The 8,191-nt window shown below is 30.7% G+C and overlaps 1 long non-coding RNA gene across 1 annotated transcript; it reads right to left on the reverse strand.

Moving 5' to 3' along the window:
• Positions 1–600: 600 nt before the first annotated feature.
• On the reverse strand, positions 601–2,898 carry LOC144303887 (uncharacterized). The gene is made up of 2 exons (XR_013370893.1): positions 2,826–2,898; positions 601–945 (listed from the first exon to the last, which is right to left on the reverse strand). It is a non-coding gene; the product is annotated as an uncharacterized LOC144303887 (long non-coding RNA).
• Positions 2,899–8,191: the final 5,293 nt, after the last annotated feature.

Here is an 8,191-nt window from a genome sequence, read left to right on the forward strand (position 1 = left end):
GATTTGTGTAAATATTTCACCATTTTGTATGGCCAACCTTAATTTCTCATAGCACATATTTTTCCTTCATAGTAATCCCATGTTTGTGTATTTAACAAAGTAAAGCTGAGAGATTTTGAGTCTCATAAACTTCTTAGCAGAATCTCTTGGCATCATAATTTGCCTGTTGACTTTTAGTCCTAATTGGTTCATTTCTTTAAAGATGAAGAAACAGAAATGTTATAACTTGCTAATATTTTGCCTTCCATGTTATTGCTCTTTCTTAAACATTAGAATGTAGTGTTTAAGGATATTTGTTGTAAGCATGTCTCTGAAGATATCTCCCCAAGGCAGTATTTACTTTCAAGTTATGGTGATTATTTTGATGGAAAAGAATTGATACTATAGGATAAATTTTTATAGGTCAGTCAAGGGACCATTCTGTGACAGTAGTATTTGTTTTCCTAAGGCCTTAGCAGGTCTGTGAGAAAAGTCAATGTAAAAAAGGATGGATACACTAGATGTAAAGTATTAATTATCAGTACATAGTAGATTTCAAATTTTTCCCCCATATAATTTGAGAGTCGGAATTTTAAAAAAAGAATAGTTTCTGAAACTTAATTTTCTGAGTATTTTGAAAAGATTTATTTCCATAAAACATTTATAATCTAGGTACAGTAATGTTATTCTCCAGGATTGAGATGCATGATGAAACAAATAAATTTGGTGGAGAGCACTAAGATAACCAGTTAAAAAGTGAAAATTCTGTGAGCCAATTATTCATGATAGATGTAGCCTTAGTCATGGCTCAAATCTCATTGAGTCCTCTTACAAAAACCTCTTCCTTTGATTTTGAGTATTATACAGTAGTCCATTGTTTCAGACACCTTTCTCCAGGCTTGGTCCAATTTTTCTCTTTACCTTATTGCCAAAACTCTTGGAAAGAGGTTATGATGGAGGAGGGAACTGTTTTATGGAAAGAGAAAGAAAATAGAGGAAATTAAATAGAAGAACAGAGTTGTTTGATATATTAGAGAACTCTAAATGTATTTTCATATCTATCTACCTATCTAATCCAACTATCTGTCAATCACACTTCAAAAGCTCATCTTTTAATTCTGCTTCAATTGGAATGATTCTGCCTCCTGTTGATAGATAATGTTCCAGGGCTTGTTGTAGTTACCACTTTCTGCATAGCTGTACACAGAAGAAAAAAGACACGATGTATTATAACCAAGCTCAGTTGCATTGAATATTGTGGATTCTTCTGTTTGATCCTGACTTGGCCCACCAACCATCTCTCTCTCTCCTACTTTCTCATTTTCTAAAAAGATGTACAAAATAAGACATTTTAAGTTTACACATGGAATTGCAGTAATTTTGAAGCATTTAAATTATCTAAAGCTTTCCACTCTAGCCCTTATTTTAAATCTAAAATTATTTTGCTAACATCTGTTTAAATATTGAAACAGATGACATCAACGTGTCCCTGATGTTCATTAGTGCAAGTTTTCTCAGATACTGAGTAGTCACTTAAACTGTGTAGTAGATGTTTTCCTAAGGGGTATTCAAAGTTCAATATTCAAAGTATCCATGAAGGAAGGTATTTTCATTAAATTATTGGATATATTGGAATAAAAACAGGTAATATTACTAGGAAATAATTAAATCCTGATGATGTTATATAAATTCCTTAGCTGATCAAATATTTCTTTTACTTCTTAAAATAAGTATATCATCAGCAGGGTTAAAAGCTAGTGATTTATTAGTTTAACTTAACAGATATTTATTGCAATCATTTTTCATCTGATGGATTTTATCTTTAAATCAGGAGTAACATCCCTCTGAAAGTTCTCCTAAATCCAAATTTCTTTAATCAGCTTGAGTAATCCTCTACTTTTTAAATTTATTTCAAAAAAATATCAATATTCACCTGAGGTTTGATGTGTTGATTAACAAAAGAAGAAAGCTACCATTTTTTTCTTATGTAAATTGTATTTTTCTTCCCTTTGCTTGTACCAAATTTCAGATAGAAATGTAAAGTATTCTCTAAAAAATTTATCATAATTGCTGATTTCAGTTGTCACTGAATTGTCTCTCAGTTTCTCACTGCTTGTGTCAATGATTCTGAGACACACAAATTTTAATAACCTTTTAGCATAGCCTGTATTACTTTAAAAGAATGTACAAAACTTAACAGTTCTGATGTACCAGAACAAGACTCCCACCTTTATGATGCATACTTTCCTCTGTTAATAAAGGATAAATAATTACTTTCTAAAGTTGATCCTCAGCTAGAAACACAGAAAGAAGTATACTTAATAACAAGATCTATTTTTGTACAATTTAATAAAGAAGTAGTTCAAACAAGGCTGTTTGCAAGTTTTTCAGAGAAACACTTTTACTTTATAATGTCATGTTTATTTTTAAGTTTTGAAATTTATTTGAAAATATTTTATTTTTATGTCTTTCAATGGATCCTATTTCAAACTTATACATACATAATTAAAAACTATTTGAAATGGTTTTGTGGTATAGATAGTAAATTTATCTTTTCAAAATACCAATTTTAAATACAGTGAGAGGGTACTGTGTATTTGAGACTCATTTTTTTATCATGAAGTTAAATAATTAAATAAAATTTTTTATATTTTTAGAGCTGTTCTTTCTCAAATATTTTTTGCCAATATGCCAAAGAATAAGTAATTTCTTTACCAAAATTACTGTAAGCAGTTATGAGCTGCCACTCAGAATACCAAGACTTTACAGACTCTGGCAGCAGAGCATGGAGATAAGAGATTGTAGGTCCTACGAATTTTTCTCTCCCCTTGGGAAAGTGTACCTACTTCATGAAATTCAGCAGATTCCCAGGAATAAAGCTCTGAGGAGAACTCAGGACATTCAGAATTAATTGTAAACATTCTAGAATGGTGTATTGTATAAAGCAATCATTGCAAATTCATACTAAAACAAACAGTAAAACCAAAACAAACCAAAATAGTCTGTGTCCCTGATATATATATATATTATTTATATATATATAAATAATATATATATATGTAAGTATATATATGTGTATGTATATATTTTTATATGTATATATATATATATTTTTTTTAATGAGCACTAAATCGTTTATTTTTATCTCACGTGCAATCTAACCAGACTAGTTACTCATGTCTTGAAAAAGTAAATCCTTGTGTGGCCATCAGAGCATTGATCAAATTTTTTTTATCCCATGGTGTCCCAATTTAAGTATTTCCCAAATATTCAAGATTACCTATAATCTACATGTATTTATCTAGGCATTAGGATGAGAAAACAAATGTATTTAGAGCTATGAACAGTTGATTTATGTGCCTAAAACATATTGACTTATTTTATTATTATGAATCTAATGTCTAAAAATAGAATTTCATTCAAAAGTCTAAATTTTGAATATTTACATGATTTATAGAGTTTGCAGTTTGCAATTTCTTAGTCATTAAATAGATAATGCTTATTTTGAATTTAGTGACACACAGTGTTACTTGTATGGAATGTTCAGGTTGTGATGGAATCTTGAGATGGAAGTTGAAATAAAGGAAACTACTCCAAAAGAGTAGTAAGAAAGATTTAAAATGTTCTGAATTGTTTTCTGGCTTTGAAGTATGCAACCTTTAATACATGTGTTTGTCTTATATTGTCTTTCTGGGGTATTATACTTTGACTTAGTGGTTACTGCCAAATCCATCTCTTTTTTTTTTTCTGACATGATTTAGCTGTAATAAGACACTTGTTTTTCTTTTCTCCCTTTTACACTTTTTCTGCACAACTTTGCTTTATTCTTTAACCCCTCCTATTCAAATCCAAGTGAAGTATCACAACTTAGACTTCAAAGCAATTTTTAAAAATCTGTTTACTTGAAAGATGGGGGTAATTCTCTTCCATGCTGTTTGTGATTTTTTTCTTTTAAATTAGATACTTCAGCAATTTAAATTTATTTCTAAAATGTGGGTGGAAAATTGATCTAAAACATTTAAATGCATGATGCGTTAAATATTAACTTTATTCTACTTTATCTTGACTGGTTAAGGAGCCCTAAATTAAACTTGTAAGCTCAGATCAAAGTTTGTTATAAAAATAAAGCACTGAAGTTTTTGAACCTATTTTGAATATCTAACAAGGTTTCTTGGTTTGTTATTAGGATACCATGTAAGGAATAGATAATTATTGTATAGGGTAAAATATGAGCTAATATGGGTAAAAACCTGGAAAGCACAATCTGTATATGTTTTATGGCCCAAATGTGTAGCCCCAAATTAGGCATGCAGGAAGCCATCAATATGTGCTTCTGGAGATTGAGAATGGTTAAGCCAGGTCTCAATCACTGCAAAGATATTCTCATATTTTAAGATTTGTTTTTCTTATGTCAGAGAACTTAAAAGTTTGAAATTTATTTGCCATAATATTTCAGTAAAATTGTAATTTTTATATAATAATCCTGAAGAGATTGTCATTAACAGTTAATGATTGAAAGATATCACCTGCCTTGACAATAAACCAAGAGGATGGTATGAATTTGATATTGTCATCTTTATTACTCTTCCTCCATTATGTAGTTTTCTTTTTTTTTTTTTTTTCAAAATTTAGTAAGGAAGTTAACTTGGATTGAAGACAGAGCTTTCCAAAAGTCATTTTACATTTATTACCCTGAATGATAAGGACATCTCTTTATGGTTTGGGAGCCTCTGGTGGTCTTCAAAATCAAAACAAAGATATTATTTTTGCAAATAATCCTTTGTAATACGGTAATTTTAAATAGGAGTTCTATAAACAAATTAATGACCACAGTATTTAAAAACACTTAAAATTATATTTTTTCTCTATGATCACTATTGCCTTGCTTTTTCTGTAGTGTTTAGCCAAATGTCTTTCACATGTCTAAGAACTTAGTAGGTTTGATGTGATAAAAAGAATAGGATTACTTTGTTCAAGACAATTAGGTGTGTGACAGTTACTCCACTACAAAACCTGAAAGGAATTTCATATATTCTATCAGTGGAGATACTTTAAAACAACATACATTAAAAAAATCTTTGAATCATTAAAAAAAATCTCCGAAATAAACTAAGAACATACAGCTGGCCTGTGGGTGATCTTACTTTATGTTAAAGCCGCTTCTTTAGATATGTTTATGGGTGTACATTTGTGTGTAAATGTGTACACACATTTCTAATGTGGACATAAACGCATATACTCTGTGTGTGTGTGTGTGTGTGCGCGCGTATATAGGAAGTGTATACGTGCATGGAGTATATATACATGCATATGAAGGGAATCATACTTTCTTTTCACATGCTGGTTCCATGGATGCTTTATTTTCCTCGTTTTTGATTGATCTCCAATTGGCAGTGTCTCCCTGCACTTGAGCTTTAAGTTTTTCTGCCCCCATAGCCTCTTTGTCAAGTAGCTAATGATCTGTAAACAAACACTTAAATAGGGAGCTCCCGATTTACAGGAAGCCATCTGTGAATTCTTTTGTGATGTGAATAATCACATCCTAATTTATCTGTTTTCCAAGTTATCTGGTTTTTTAAAAGAAAGGTATTATTTTAGAATATGAAAACAAAGGGAATTGATCTCTCAGGTACTCTTGGTCTTTGAAAGTCTTGAACATTCTACAAGATTTAAAAACACATTTGATGAAGTGAGAAACATGCAATTAATAACAACACAGAATCCTCACTTAGCACCGTACAGATCAAGGCCAGTGAGAAAATTAAAAGCTAGGAACTGCTTAATATGCAATAATATATTGCAATCATATAATTCTGGATAATTTGTTATAAAGATACAGACAAATGAGCTATGCTCCATATTTCTGAGTAAAATAAAACCAGTATTATTTTAGGAATTTATTTCCTTCCTTCTATGTCTCTTTGTATTTATAGAAATAGGCTTATTCTTAAAAGATATTGTGTGGTTTATCCCTAAATATGTGTATCCAGAGTAATTTGTTTCACCATCCCACTTTAGGGGGTGTGAAAATCACCAGTCAGCTTATAAAAGCCTTTATAAAGACCAATGGTTAGAGTCATTGTGGCTTATAAATATTTGAAGTGGTTTCTATGGAAACCATGAAATTAAGCAGAGATCATTTTAGATAGTATATATAATATTTGTATCTACTTTCTCTAGATAGTAGCAACGTAAACTTTTTAGGTAAGTATTTTTTTTTTTTTTCTGAAACTGCATTTCAAAATCCACTGAAAGATACAGGTAAAAATATGAATCGAAATGACAAAGTTTGGTATCTAGGAAGAAAAGGTTTCCTATCTTCTTTCTTCACACATATATAAATAGTTCAGGCGCTGTATAAACCTGAAACCCAAAGTATCCTGGCTAAACATTGTAGTGAACTTTGAAGGAAAAATGCAGAATTTTGCTAAAATGCTAAATTATTAATCATTGGATAAAAGTATTACAGATTCCATATGGTATCCAATTAATGTTAAAAATTTTATCTATAGTTGACTAAAGCTTTATTTTTTCATTGGGAGGGCCTTGCTTGAAGAATGTAGTTCTTCCCTATAGTAAAATGTCTTATTCGCTAATATCAATGTTTCATTTTAAGAGAATAAAAATAGGCCTATTTAGTCAAATATTTTGACATGTGTTAGATCCATGTTGCTTGAAGACTAAATGGAGCTGTAGTGTAAGGTTTTTGCTAGAGCGTCCATTAAAGACTTGAACATATATTTTCAAATAAGATAATTTCTTATTTTCTAAGGAAATTTGTTATTTTACATATAGTTCTTGGAGCTTTTCTGGAAAAAATGAAAAGATCTGTAGCTTTAATTTTATGAAGTTTAATGATATTTTAAAATGTGAAATTAGTCAAAGCATGTTTAAACTAGTGTCTTGGAATTTAATTTATAATTGAAAGCAAATACTTTTATGAAACATCCAACAGTCCTTCTTAAAATGCATAAAAACATGATAAATAGGGAATTTAAGATATATTTAATGCCATAGCATTATTTTAATGATGTGTGTTTTTCCCCATATTTCTTGTGTCATCATAAATTTTATAAGCAAATGCTTGCATTTTAGATATGATCTCAGAAATTTGTTCTCCTGTTAGTGTAATATCAAGGATGTCTACAAGGACCTGAAAAATAGGATTTGACTGGGGATAATCCACTGTAATCCCAATACAGAAATCAAGTGGGGGAGGGGGGGAATGGTCAAAGCAATACATTATTCTTTCATTCTTTCTAGTTACCACCCTTTTTTTTCAAATACCCCTGATTAAGAGTACTGCCCTCAACTCTGCATTCAGACAATGTCTTTTAACTAAAAATACAGGGAAATATCAGGTCAATCAATTAGGTCAACAATTTTGATTTGGTTATAGAATTATAAATGTCACTTAAAAATTGTTACTTAGTAGGATTATAAATATGGCATGAACCAATAGCTGTCAATTTCCAGTTATAGGGGATCCTTGGGTAGCTCAGTGGTTTAGCGCCTGCCTTTGGCCCAGGGCATGATCCTGGAGGCCCTGGATCAAGTCCCACATCAGGCTCCCTGCATGGAGCCTGCTTCTCCCTTTGCCTGTGTCTCTGCCTCTCTCTCTGTGTCTTTCATGAACAAATTAAAAAAAAAATTCCATTTATATATTGTACAAAAGGCCGAAATGTTTAGAAGATGGCTCAATATTCAAACCCTACAATCTTCAGTAATGAAGTGGATAATGTTTTACTATTCTAATTTCAGTGCATGATAAATTTAATATTTTCACATGATACAGGACACGATACAAACTGTGACGTCAATTTGTATTTTGTATGCATCCTCTGTAAAGAATAGGATGGTTATCTAGTATTAGCATAGCTAGTTTTAATTCAAGTCTATCAAATTTCTAAAAAAATGTTAATATCTTGCATAAGATATATTGCATAAGGTATATGGTATTTTTGTAAGTACTCAAAAAGTTTCAGAAACAATGCTAGAGAACTCAGTATTTCCACTGGAATGCAGTGTCTTTAGTGATAAGAATGTCAATCCATATATTTTTACAGATTAAAACTGAACCTGTGTCTTGTGTTTATCCTACTGGAAGTCACAAAGCCTTCCCATTTTATAGTTACTGCAGATTAGATCAGTAAATTAAAATTTCTTTCTGATCTCCAATAAACACCTCGTTTCCATTTGTTGTGAATGTAGC

The sequence above is a fragment of the Canis aureus genome, chromosome 33 (assembly GCF_053574225.1).
Source record: "Canis aureus isolate CA01 chromosome 33, VMU_Caureus_v.1.0, whole genome shotgun sequence".
In the NCBI taxonomy this organism is placed as follows: Eukaryota; Metazoa; Chordata; class Mammalia; order Carnivora; family Canidae; genus Canis; species Canis aureus.